Source organism: Diabrotica virgifera, chromosome 8 (assembly GCF_917563875.1).
Source record: "Diabrotica virgifera virgifera chromosome 8, PGI_DIABVI_V3a".
Taxonomy (NCBI): Eukaryota; Metazoa; Arthropoda; class Insecta; order Coleoptera; family Chrysomelidae; genus Diabrotica; species Diabrotica virgifera.
In genome coordinates this window covers 113,923,535-113,938,288 of record NC_065450.1, presented here as the reverse complement: position 1 = coordinate 113,938,288, position 14,754 = coordinate 113,923,535, and positions in this window count along the sequence as shown.

Here is a 14,754-nt window from a genome sequence, read left to right as displayed (position 1 = left end):
GCAGTGATGCCTCAACTTCTTTACTCCTCTGAAAAATACGTTTTCTCATCAATATCTTCAATCAAAAACCGACGTACTACCCTGCTACAACTGGTTAAGCCAATTTTTGACGTACGCCATCGAAGAAGAAGAGTCACCGTACACATCAATTAAGCGCTCTTTGATTTCACTGCCCCATTTCCTTTTCAAAAACAAGATTCAATCATAGATCCTATCGCTCTTTTTTTATTTTTCTAAAATCCTCAAATCCACATGCTGTGAAAATAAAACTAGTAGTTCGATTCCGCTTGAGATTTTGACACGGGCCGTCAGCAAGAATGTATTATTCAAATTCAATAGTAGATTTCTTTTGCGATAGTGGCACTCTCAAGTGGAAAGGCTAAGTACTTATCTTACAGCCCACGTATGAGAAAAATCTCTAATTCGGTTTGTTTCCTGATTCCTGTTAAAAAATTGCCCTTTAAACAAATCAGAAGAGGGCTGCATTAAATTTTTGAGCAGAAATTGTTAAAACAAACTTTTCAAGCTCAAAAATCACCTTTTTGCTACGAAAAAATAGTTTGTTGGATTTTTGGATCATTTTAATCCTTAATCACTAACACGTGGTATGCCATACCGCACCGAAATAACATTTTGTTGTAAAACGCGTTTTAGAACGCTATCTTTGTATATTCAAGTGGTGTTTAACTGTACCTGCTCCCAACTGCTGCAGTTTTAGCATGGGTTAGTCTTTGAGCTACGTTGACGTAAATTTATCTTACGGTATCACGCACCGCATGTCAGTGTTTACGTTTCTCTAGTTAAAAGCAGTCTAGTGTATTCTTTCACTATTAGTATGGTAGCAAGTTCATCTAGTTGTTCTACCTTCAAGTGGAAAGCACTATTTTACTATTTTTGAGATACCAATATAGCCCAGTCGGGATACCATTTGACCTTGCATTAGGAGCTGTCCCAAATTTTATTTTTCTAATCTTTAGGGGGGGGGTCAATAGTAGTACAAATTTAAAATCTCGACGGAACTTGACCGTTGCGTTAGCCGCCATCTTGATTTTAAACGAGAACTGTTTTTGCTCAATATCTCCGCCATTTTCGACAAAAAATATACAAACTTAAATGGTTGAAAATGCGATTTTCTATAATTTCGTTCATTATAATTTTTTTCGTGTGGTCCATATTTTCCGAGTTATGGGGAAAACAATGACAGTTAAAGCATAATTATTGATTTATTGAATTATCTCGTTTATTATTACTTTTACAACAAATTTTTAACCTATACAAAAATAAAGAGAATTGAATTTTGAACAATTTTGATCTCTTTAATTTTTTTGATAAAATCAATATTTAAGGTAGTACGAAAGCGGTAAAGACGCGAGCGTAAGACCCGATTGATTTTAAAGCAATTGTTTTTGTTCAATATCTTCCCCATTTTCAACTTTTCGACAAAAAGTGTAGGGACTGAAATTGTTGCAAGTACGATTTACTACAATTTTTCGAGAGAACCAGTGGCGGGTCTAAAAGGGGGAATAGGTAAATTCCCCCCCCCCCATCGGGGTCCAAAATTAAAAAATAAATTGTTGAAATATTAAAATATGTTAGCTGACATGAAACTTAATTATCGACAGACAAATTCAACCAATAAAACCCGCTAGTTAATAAAATTAAGTGAACTTAATGCATATAAGTTATTATTTATGTCTTTTATGTACTTAGTTTGGTTGGTGTTTCATTGGAAATTCAAAAAATTGTATAAAATATAATTCTCTTTATTTTTGTTTATGTACAATTATGTCGTAAAATTAACAATAAATGAGACAATTCAATAATTATGCTTCTCCTCCGCTCCCACTATCTTCCTCCTTAACTCGGAGAATATTGATCGCATAAAAAAATTGTGGAAAATAAATTGTAGGAAATTGAGTTTCCAACAATTTTAGTTCCCACTGTTTTTCTCGAAAAGTTTAAAATGGCGGAGATATTAAGCAACAACAGTTCTCCTTTAAAATTAATATGGCCTCTAATGCAACCGCAGAATTCAGTCGAGATTTTAATTTTACACTACTATTGATCTCCCCTAAAGGATAGAATTATAAAATTTGGGGCAGCTCGGAAAAAGATTCAATTCAGTAATTATGCTCCCCCCACCAATTCTTACTATTTTCCCACTTAACTCGAAAAATATCAACCGCATGACAAAAATTTTTAAAAAGAAATTGTAGGAAATCATATTTGGAACAATTTAAGTTAAAAATGGCGTAGATATTGAACAAAAACAATTGCTACAAAATCAATCGAGTCTTACGCTTGCGCCATTATCGTATACATACTACCTTAAATATTAACTTTAGCAAAAAAATGAAAGAAATGAAAGAAACTAAAATTATGTAGAATTCAATTCTCTCTATTTTTGTATAGGAACATTTTTGTCGTAAAACTAACAGTAAACGAGACAATTCAATAAATATGCTCTATAAAATATCGATGCCACGAAAAAATTGTAAAAATAGAAATGATAGAAAATTATATTCTCAACAATTTTGGTTTTTATACTTTTTCTCGAAAAGTTGAAAATGGCGGAGATATTGAGCAAAAACGGTTCTCGTTTAAAATCAAGATGGCGGCTAACGCAATGGCGGAATTCAGTCGAGATTTTAAATTTACACTACTATTGATCCCCCCTAAAGATTAAAAAAATAAAATTTGGGGCAGCTCCTAATGCAAGGTTAGGCCTGTTATTCGTCTAACCCGACTGGACTAATACTTAAGTTAAGTTGTTTTGTAATTCAGTCTATAATAAGAATAATAATTCATTTTGTAAGAACCTTCACCTTTTTTTTTTAAATCTTATGCATGGGTTCATAATTTTCTTGAAAAAATAAAGCTTTATTTATTTGGAGCACTAGTTATTTTATTCTATAGCAGCGCGAAGAATCATTCCATAGTTGATGTAAAAAACAAATACAGTGATATAAGACAAATTCGTAGTGAAAACAAAGGAAAATAGGCAATGGTATCAGAAACCGCATTTCAGACTCTATGTCCTGAAACATCTATGTCACTAGTTAAGGGTTAAAAGTCGAGTGGGTGCACATATAGTTAACAATTAGAAAACACCTGTCTAAGTTAAAATAAGCTCCGGTTACTAATCAGGATATTCAAATTGAACGTTTAACTTCAATTTAGGCTCTTGGCAACCTCAAAAATAATAATTTACTTATGACATTTCAAGCCTCGAAAATGTGTATTTTCGCATTTTTCAGATTTTAAATCGCTTATAACTCGAAAACTATAAACTTTTGAGAAAAATGACAACAGAATTTTTTGCTTAAATGGCCTACAAGACCTAAAAAATATTTTTTGGAGCAAAAAAGTAATCTTTTGAATTTGTTTATAAAAATCGTTTAAACAATAATTTCTGCCCAAATAGTATGATAGAATTGATTCAAAAAATGACATAACCCAGACATCCAAAGTGAAAGTTATCATCCAACACCAAACTGTTCTATATGGTCCATATAATGTTCAGAAAAAAGTCACACCTTTTTGAGTGTCGAGTTTGGGGGGGGGGGGGGAAAGGGGGAAGAAGTCGGTAAATTCGTAGTTTTTTAGGTTTTTCGTCAATATTTCTAAAACTATGATGTTTAGTATGAACAAACTTTTATAAAAAAATGTTCTACATTAAATTTGAAATAAAAAAGGTTCTATACATAATCCTTCTAAAATGAACGGTTCCAAAGTTACGGAGGTAGTATAGTATAATTGGTCCAAAAAAGGCCTAACCCAGACATCCAAAGTAAAAGTTTTCCTTCAACACCACATTGTTCTATATGGTCCACACATTGTTCGGTAAAAAGTTACATCATTTTGAGCGTCCGGTTTGGGGGGGAGAAGTCGGTAAATTAGTAGTTTCTTTAGGTTTTTCGTCAATATTTCTAAAACTATGTTTAAGCGTAAACAATGTTCTATACAAAAACGTTCTAAGTACATAAAATTTAAAACAAAAATGGTCCTATCCATAATTGTTATAAAATCAACGGTTCCAGAGTTACGGAGGGTGAAATGTGGAGGTTTTCGATACTTTTTATATTTTTTGAGCAATTGATGATGATTTTAAGTGGTGAGGTTGACGTTTCTTCAAGGGCTTATCACTAACATACCATAGGCCACTGAAATAAAAGAACCTGTTAAAGAAAATTTCTTTCAATCAGTAAAAATATTATAAATTGCTCAAAAAATATAAAAATGTTGAAAACCTCCACTTTTCACCCTCCATAACTCTGGAATCGTTGATTTTATAACAATTATGTATAGGACCTTTTTTGTTTTAAATTTGTAGAAAATTTTTGTATAGAACATTGTTTACGCTAAAGCAAATTTTTAGAAATATTGACGAAAAATATAAAAAAAACTACTAATTTACCGATTTCTTCCCCATCTCCAAACGCTCAAAATGGTGTAACTTTTTACTGAACAATATCTGGACCATATAGAACAATTACTTGGTGTTGGAGGAAAACTTTTAGTTTTAAAGTCTGGGTTAGGCCTTTTTTGGACCAATATTATACTATACTACCTCTTTGACTTTGGAACCGTTCATTTTAGAAGGATTATGCATAGGGCCTTTTTTGTTTCAAATGTAATGTAGAACATTTTTGTAAAAAAGGTTGTTCATGCTAAACCGCATAGTTTTAGAAATATTGACGAAAAACTTAAAAAACTACAAATTTACCGATTTCTCACCCCCCCCCCCCAAACCCGACGCTCAAAATGGTGTGACTTTTATCTTTACATTATGTGGACCATATAGAACAATTTGGTGTTAAAGGATAACTTTCACTTTGGATGTCTGGGTTTGGATCTAGTTATACCATACTAAAAAATTGCCCGGCACTATTCTGATTTGTATAAAGGGAACATTTTTGAACAGGAATCCATAAAGAAACCGAATCAGAAATTTTTTCATTCGGGAGCGGTCTTACAAGATGGACTAATAATTGTTTCATTTCATGTATTTATCCGCTCTGATGCCTATTCTTAAAGGATTAAATTTGTAAACCGGTATTATTTTTAACCAGAAATACTCTTTTATATATAATGTTGCTCATCTGCGTGTTCATGCAAATAAAATTTTCCCTCTTGTCATAAAAAATAAGATGAAATATGCTTTGATAATAAAAATATCTGCTAGACTTCGTTTTTCGGTTTCGTAAGTATTTTGAAAATAAAAAACAATTATTTTATTTTTAAAAAGTTCGAGTCTTTAGTTCCGGTGACCTAAAGACTTCTACTGTGTTCAAGTTATGGTAACACCTGCATTCGTGCTTTCTAATACTTGCAAAGCAAACGGTAAAAATTCCAACGAATCTTGGTTCCTTGTACTCAGATAGGAGTAATACCAATAGAAAATGAAAATGAGAGACGTCTTATATTTCGATTCATTCAGAGAAGACCAACATCCTCTTAAGTACGTTTCACCCTCTTTAGGAATCATCGGAGAAGCTCTATGGTCTTCTCTATGCGAAAATAAAAAATAAGCTGTCTCCCAACGTCGAATATTGGGAGACCGCAAATATTCCTGGTATATTTCTTATTGCTTCTTCTTCTTCTTATTCTTAAAGTTCCTTTCCCTATCGGAGTTGGGTATCATCACAGCTATCCGTACCTTATTGGTGGCTGCTCTGAAAATATCTACTGAGAAGACTACCAAATTTCCTCTACAATTCTCTTCCATTCCTTTCTGTTTTTCGCTTTCTGTTTGACTTCTCTCCATCTCAGGCCAATTCTTTCATGATCTCTTGTTAAAGTTCTTCTCCTGCTATTATTGGGTCTTCCTCTTCTTCTTCTTCCATCTGATTGGTATTCTAGTGCCTGTTTGGTTATTTTATTTTGGTCGTTCCTTAGAGTATGTCCAATCCATTTCCATTTCTTTCTTTTAATCGTGACTGTTATTTTCTCTTCTTTTGTTCTTTTTGATCAATCTGTGTTTGTTATTTTTTCCGGCCAGTGTAATTTTAGGATTTTCTCAACGATTTATTTATAATCGTTTGTAATTTTTTAGTATTTGTCTCTTCCTGTCCCCAAGATTCTGCATAATACAATAATATACTCTTAATGCAGCTGTTAAATATTTTGATTTAGGATAATTCTGTTACATCGCTGGTATTCCAGATTTTGTGTAATGAAATATGCATGTTGTGCCTTTACTATTCTTTTTTCTACATCTAATCTACTACAGCTTTTTTTCCATGATTAATCCCAGATATGTATTGAAATATAATTTAATTTTAGTTTCTTGGTTCCTGTTTTTTAAGAGTTTTGTTTTTTATTTATCCTCAGACCCACTACGTTGGAGTATTTTGCAAGCTTGTCGATCTTATTTTGCATATGGCTGCTTTGTTCGGTTGTGAGACAAATAATGTCGTCTGCGAACTCCATGTCCTTAAACTGGACATGCATTTAGTCGGGAGCTAATAAGCACTGTTTCTTACTTGCTCGCCAGGAGTCGAGGTCTTCTTATGTAAATATAATATAATTTAATAAAACTATCGTCTTACATTTCAAGTGTGTCCTTGCACTGTTCATTTGCCCATTTTTCCTTGGTTTCTTTTGATTTGTCTTCTAGACTATATAGCTGAATAATTTTGTTATATTATTATTTAGGGAGTCAAGGTCTGTAGGTATGTAAACTAGATAAAAAATTTATGAAAATTCGCTCGCCTTAAGAAAGTAATATATCTGCCAATCAAATTACTTTCATAGTGAGGAAATTAAAGAATATGCATTATATTCCTTTTCTTGGCAAACCGATATATAATTGTGAAAACTGAGTTTTCTTTCTATTAATGCCCTTCTAGAATTATTTAAAAATTTATGAAATAAATATTTTACCTTTAATTTATTACTAATAGTCCTGTCGCCAGTGGGGGTACAACGGCATCCCTAATTCAGATGGACTTACCCAAGTTTTTTTTATGTATTTTGACCCGTAGAACACGAATTTTTTGGGTAACAGTTGATCCGGACGTCGATAAGATTGTTATAAACACAGAACTTGAGGAATCACATAACAGCGATTTTTTCGCAAAACAAAACATTTTTTTGTATTTTTTGGGTCATTCTAAGCAAAAAATGTTTTTATAAGTTTTTTCGTAGGATGCATAGTTTTCGAGATAAACGCGGTTGAACTTTCGAAAAATCGAAAAATTGCAATTTTTTAACTCAAATAACTTTTTATTGAAAAATAAAATAGCAATTCTGCTTACCGCATTTGAAAGTCCAAGTCAAATTCTATGGGTTTTGATTATTTTCATTGCTACAAATTAATTTTTTTATTGTTAAACAAAGCTATAAACCCATAGTGCTTGAATTATGTTTTCAATGCATTTCTCATTTGAAATCGAACGAGTAGGCGCGCATACAGACAATTTCTACGTAGATTACGTACATTAAAACGCATGCATTGGGCACGGGAAACACTATGTGTTTATAGCTTTGTTTAACAATAAAAAAATTAATTTTTAGCAATGCAAATAATCAAAACCCATAGAATTTGACTTGAACTTTCAAATGCAGTAATCAGAATTTCTATTATATTTTTTAATCAAACGTTATTTGGGTTCAAATATTGCACTTTTTCGATTTCTTGAAAATTCAACCACGTTTATCTCGAAAACTATGCATCCTACAAAAAAACTTGTAAGACCATTTTTTGCTGAGAATCACCCAAAAAATATAAAAAAATATTTTGTTTTGCGAAATATCGCTGTTATGTAATTCCTCAAGTTTATAACAATCTTATCGACATCCGGATCAACTGTTACCCAAAAAATTCGTGTTCTACGGGTCAAAATACATAAAAAAAAACTTGGGTAAGTCCATTTGGATTAAAGAGGCCGTTGTACCCCCCTGGCGACAGGACTATAAGTAGCAAATTTGAATTTGTTACAAATTTGTTACATTGACAAGAATACCATACACATTATTATCACTGATGATATATGCATTTTCTAAGGTTTGAACCGATTTCTCAGAACACAGTTCAAATTTCTATTTCATGGGTGTGCTCTCGCGTCAGAACACCCCCTCCCCCCATTCAATTTTAGGAAAATAAAATTTTTTTAAAATAAAAAAGTTTGTACATAATTTAAAAATATAGTTATTTATTTATAAAATATAATTATTATATTCTAAATAAAATTATTTTAATTAAGGTAATTCCTTATTTGTGATGATATGCGTAAAAACGTTTCCTTTGTCATTCAGACAAAGTCGCGTACCCCTTCACATTTTGTGCACTGAAAGGAAGTAGTGCCTGACTTACAAAATATAAATAATTTTGTCTACCATTTTTTAAACATATCTATCTGCAAAACAAATAAAATTGCATAAAAATATTGCAGATATAGAAAAATCAAAAATATACATCGAGAAAAAAATATATCTGTAACTTGGCAATTTAACAAATTTGTTGCAAATATTTCACGACGTTTTTTAATAGTTCAATAAACAAAAAAACAACTAAAACCTATACGCTCTATTTATAGGATAATTGATCAATATAAAACAATCACAAAAAAAACACAATCTTTGTTATAAAGAATTGAAAGTTTGTAAAAATAGTGAAGAACTTTCTCGAAAATGCAACAGGTGACAGATGGCATCAATTAGAAGTCGGAAAGCCGCAGTAATAAAAATATAAGTTAACTATTTTGTCATATACGGACGGACAATTTCATGTTATTAGTACAAATTGTGAGTAACAGGATGCGCCTCAAGTCACCTAGAACTCAGCTAGGACCTAAAATGAAAATGTTACAGTTACATTGTTAAGAATAGGGATATAGTGTTAGAAAATCTACTTCATTCCTTGCATTCCTTAGGTTAGCTCTTTTAGGCAGGCCGCACATCAAAGAAACATGAAACGTAAATTAAGTTTCATGGAAATAAACCACTGCTAAACAAATATATGTCCGGCCAATTATGAAACTCTCCGAAAATAAAAATGTGTCATGAGCATGAATCCCACTCGTTTCATTGGTAGGCGGACTTTGAGATTTGTTTAGCAGTGTTTTCTTTTCATGAAACATGTTTTTCGTTTCATGTTTCATGTTTTTCGTTTCATGTTTCTTTGGTGTGCGGCTTGGCTTAGGTGTCCAATTACGAAGCAATTGCAGTTACAGATGAATACTTACAAATAATTCTACAGGAAGAGCATAACGTCATTTGGTAAAATGTAATGACATACGTGGATATTAGATTTAAAAACAAATCTTTTTGACAATAAATTCTCCTTTTCACTATCATGATGTAGTAATAAAGCAAAGGAATAAAATAATGAAGATTAGGTATTTCTATACTATTAGTATCTCATACTATTGCTTCCGATCTCGAAATATAAATGGTATTAAAATTTTATTTTTCTCGTGCAGTAATATCCCCATAGAATATTATATAGCTTAGATAAATAGCTTCCGAACAATATCAATAATTTATTTGTTGGAAAATTTTATCTGAATTGAGTGCAATTTACGATATGAAAGTCGTAATATTTTTCTATAAAAGGCAGCATAAAATTTCAAAAGCTTCTTATTAACAACTTTGCGGTAGCTTAGTATCTGTAATTTTCTTTGTTGGTATACAGTATAAATTAAAGAAATATGGAACATAGCTTTTTAAGACACAGTGTTTGAACTGCATTTGAGATAGTGGACCAATATAAAAGTTCCAGACATTAAAACCAGAAATCATAGCAACATTAACATTGGCATGTAGAAAATATCTTTGAACTAGAACCTCCTACTTTTCTATTTCTCTTTTTGGGAGTTTACTAAAATAGCGAGCCCAGCCGAATGAGCCGAAAGTACATAATCGGACTTAAGGGTCCGCACCGCGCCAAGGAATAGAACCGAACCGAACCCACTACCTACATGCACAGACAAGGCGATTGCAGATACGCGGTACGAATGGGTTATTATTTTTATAAGTTTTTGGATATGTATTTAAAACATATAATTTAACCTAAAATATTTATTTTAATATTTATAGTGATAAATATTTCATGTGTATCTATTTACGGATAGTGATGATTGGCATTATACATAATATTATGTATATTGTTCTAAAGCTATTTTTTGTGGCGTTTGTGTAATTTATTTTTATAAATGGGAAATAAGCCACAATTTAACTTAAAAAATGATTTTGTTAACGTTTCGACCTCCACTTCGGACGTCGTTGTCAAAATAAACAGTATTAATAAATTAAACAAAAATGTTGTTGCTTAGTAAAAAAAATTTCTTCTAATAATATAATTTATTCTAACTCATTCATATCGGCAATTATTAGAAGATTTTTTTTACTAAGCTACAACATTTTTGTTTAAATTATTAATATTTTGTATTTTGACAACGACGTTCGAAATAAAAGTTAACGAAATAATTTTTTAAGTTAAATTGTGGCTTATTTCGTATTTAGAATAATAAATTACATAAACGCCACAACGAAATAGCTTCAGACAATATTTTAGGTGAAAAAATATGTTTTAAATAGGTACGTATCCATAAACTTAAACTTATAAAAATAAAATAATCTATTCGTACCGCGTATGCACAAAAAGCTAGAATGATCTGCAAATTCTGCAATCGCCTTCTGCATGTAGTCAGGTCGCCGGTCGGTTCGGTTCTATTCCTTGGCGCGATCGCGAGGCGGACCCATAGGAACCGGTCGTATAATAATTCTTATACCTGATTCTGACCTAGAGGTGGGCTAGAAGTATTTGCAATCATGTAACCGTAACCCATCGTAATTTTTATCTGTGATTGTGATTTAACAGAGCAACAAAATAGTTATTATTTTGTCTAGAGTTTAGGTCATGATTATAAAATTAGGTCTGTTAGAATGAGAAACAATTTTATTCAAAAAGAGTTTTTGTAATGAAAATAATATTGCATTAATACATAATTTCATGTTTTTTCATTGTCTTAATTGTTATTAGAAAATCTAACAAGAGCATAGGCGCCAAATTTCGGGCCAATGCTTTCTCAATGCATTCATTTTTTTCGAATTTTAAGAAAATAATAAGTATTTTTGAAAAATATAAACGTGGAATGAAAGATTACATTATTATCTAGGGCCGAAAGTCCATTAGAATAAAAAAACTGTCATTTGAATGAGATATTTGAAATTAAAAATCACACTCAATTTTCTCTTCTTTTTACCGCTGTAACTTATATTAGAAGTTATAGAACACATTATAGAAGTTTTCAGGGACTTTTAGCACTCGGTAATTATGTAATTTTTTTTCTGCTTTTAAATTTTTCAAAAATACTTACTAGTTTTCTTAGGATTCGAAAGAAATAAATGCATTTAAATAGCATTGTCCCGAAATTTTGCGCCTACCCTCTTAAAAACGAAATACAAAGTAAACTTTAAATACCAGTATTTGCTACAAATACTTATTAGTTACTATTTGGTATCCGGATCTGCAGATGTTTTCTCATGTTCTAATAAAATTTGAGTCGTAAATCCTTTATCTTTTTGTTCCATTCCAAGTTTTTCTGCAATAAGAGCGATTCTATTTTCTGTGCTATTTCCGCATTTGTTGGATTCTTAAAAGGAATTAGTCGAAACCTTATTCTGCCAAGAAAAGTTGAAATAGTTTATCGACAGTTTAATAAAATACTCATACGTTGTTGAACTAGTGTTTACGTACATATTTGTTATGCTTATAATAGCCTTAACAATTTCTTCTAGCTGAATAAATCTTTCCAACATATAAAATGTCGAATTACAACATGTGGAAACATCTTGCAGTAATTTGAGAGGATTCCCGTTTCCTGGATTTTTCAAAATCTAAAAGTTTAGCAGTTGCTTGTAGAACTCTTTTTAAAGTGGCTAATGGTATTTTTTATTTTGATTAAATTTTTAATGATTTTCTTATATCACTTTTGATAACAACATCTGAGGTAGAAGTTGAAACGTCAATAAAATCATTTTTTTAAATTAAATTGTGGCTGATTTCCTAATCCTTTAAGCCATCGTTCACAATAAAGTTTATTTATTGTGTGTGCAAAGCATCCAAAATGTTTCATTTTCACATCATTTTGTACCACCTTTAACATTTTGTGCATTATAGGAAACAATAATGTATTAAAATTTTGTTTTCTAAGTTCTCTAAGTTTGATAAGACAGCTTTATCTTACAAATATTGCATGATACATAGTTATCATCCACTTATATAAAAACGTTCCATAAACTACTAAATTTTTCTATTTTTGTTTGGCACTAATGGCATGGTATGCGTTCTAATAGCAAACCCAATTTTGTAATAGTGACCTAAACAAAATAATAACACGTGTAGAATTTTACGATGGTCCACAATGGTAACACTTTTTATTAGGAGTTTAATATACGAATATTTCGTTGCTCTGTTAAATCACAATTGAATCGGTCATTGCGAAAACAATCTAAGACCATATTTTTTTGGGTAAAATGACGACGCTTTTCAACGCCATTAAATTTACAATCACATTATACATAAACATTTAAACTTGTTTTGCCTTTCAGAAAGATTCATTTATAACCCATAATACTTATACAGAGAGCACGTAAAGGTTGGAATAAATTAATTTTCTCGAGAATGGACAATTTAAAAAAAAAAATCCCGAAAGAGGTCAATTTTTATTTTTAAATTACGACTTTTTGTCATATATATATATATATCATACTAGTGACGTCACCCATCTGAGCGTGATGACGTCGTCGATTACTTTTTTAAATGGGAATAGGGGTCGTGTGATAGCTCATTTAAAAGGTAATTTAATTCTCTGTGCAGTAATATAAACATTTACATAATTATTTATATACGGTGTCCAAAAGAAATTGTTTTGAATTAAAGTTATTGACATAAAAAGAAGGATGAATGTAATTTATTTAGTTCAAAATACATTTTACTGTTCTCAGAAAACGGAAAAAATGTTTATTTGGAAAATAATTATTCTTTTTCGCTTAAATCAAATGTTCAAACTGTTAAGAGGAAGGTGGGTGGCGGCTTTAATATTGAGTTTATGCAAAAAACAATATTTATTTGTCAAATAAACATTATTTCGTCATCACGTACAGATGGGTGACGTCACTAGTATGATACATATGTCAAAAAGTTGCAATTTGAAAATAAAAATTGACCTGTTTTGGGATTTTTTACCAAAATCGTCCATTCTCGAGAAAATGAATTTATTCCAACCTTTACGTGCTCACTGTATAAAATATTGTATTATCTCGGAATATCCAACTATTAATGAAAATATTTTTACGTTTCCTTAAAAGTTTACACATTGTAACATGAATTGTTTTCACAATGACTGATTCAGTTACAGACAAAAATCACAATGAATAAAATATCACTATCGTAAATTAGCCCACCTCTAGACTCGTTCGGTTGATTTAAAACAGAATGAAATGGTAAATGTAGGCGGGCTTTTGCATTTACGTAGCTTAGTTCAGAATCCAGCAGTCGACTGAGGTATTGTACTTGTATAATATAATAATTATTTAAAAATATTTTGTTGGCCAACCGCCTAGAGCCGAAATACATGTATTGGCTATGATCCGTTTAAATATCGCTGGACCTGTATATTCGTATTATACAGTGTGTTTCTAAATAAGTATGATACTTTAAGGGACAATTCCGCATGAAAAAAGAATGAAATTTTGTTCTATAAACGTATGTCCGCAGCTGCTTCTTTTTCGATAAGGGGTGTTAAAATTTGTCTTTCAAACCGAAGCTTTATTTATTGCTCTACAACGGGTTCAAATAAAATTTTGTGAGTTTTAAGAGGTAGTTATTGCGCATTTTTTGACATAAAATCATTAATTTTATATTTATCATTCGCATTGCCTGAATTTTTTTAAAGAAAATAATAATACGTCGCTGTCGCTGAGATATTTCAAACTAAAAATTAGTTTTAAATCCCTCGTTTAATTTATGTTAACACTTTTTTTTCTTTTTTTCATATGAGGCACCGTTTTATGCAAAAAATAAAAAAACATAATAACACTTACAAACTATTTGAAATAAGTTTCTATGCAATATGAAAACTTAGTTCCAATACTTTGTAAGGGTTAAGTTATTTTATTCCTACAATATACTTTATACAATAGAATCCAAACAACTTTTATGGTAAGAGCAAGTAATGCGAATGAATGATAAACGATGGTCAAAACAGGCCTTAAACTAGGCTCCATGGAATAGAAGGAGAGGGATCAGCATGAGAATAGAGGAAAAAAAGAAATCAGAGGAATAATGAGATATAGATGATCAATAAGGATAAATGTGTAGGAATGAACCGACCGATAAAAGTGGAGATCGAAATGCGGTATGCGGCAGAGGTTTAAGATAAATAATTGTGATTTTAATCAAAAACAATATTTTATCTAGTTTTAACACCACGGAAGTTTTAACTTATATTATGTATTTGGTTAAAACGTTTTAAGGCGCATTCTCACGGTTCGATTATAGTTGATTAACTTTAGTGGATCCACTAAAAAGTGTAATTATACGCAAAACTATAATTAATATTATTAGCTTACTGATTCAACAACTCACGAAAATTATGTTAAGACGGAATAAAGAGCAAGAATAAAAAACGTCGTTTCTCGATAAGAAATTGGATTAAAAGAAGGAATGCATGTTGTGTTTCAGAAACTCTGCTGAAAGAACTTGCTATGGAGGATACAGAAGGATACAAACATCTGAACATAATA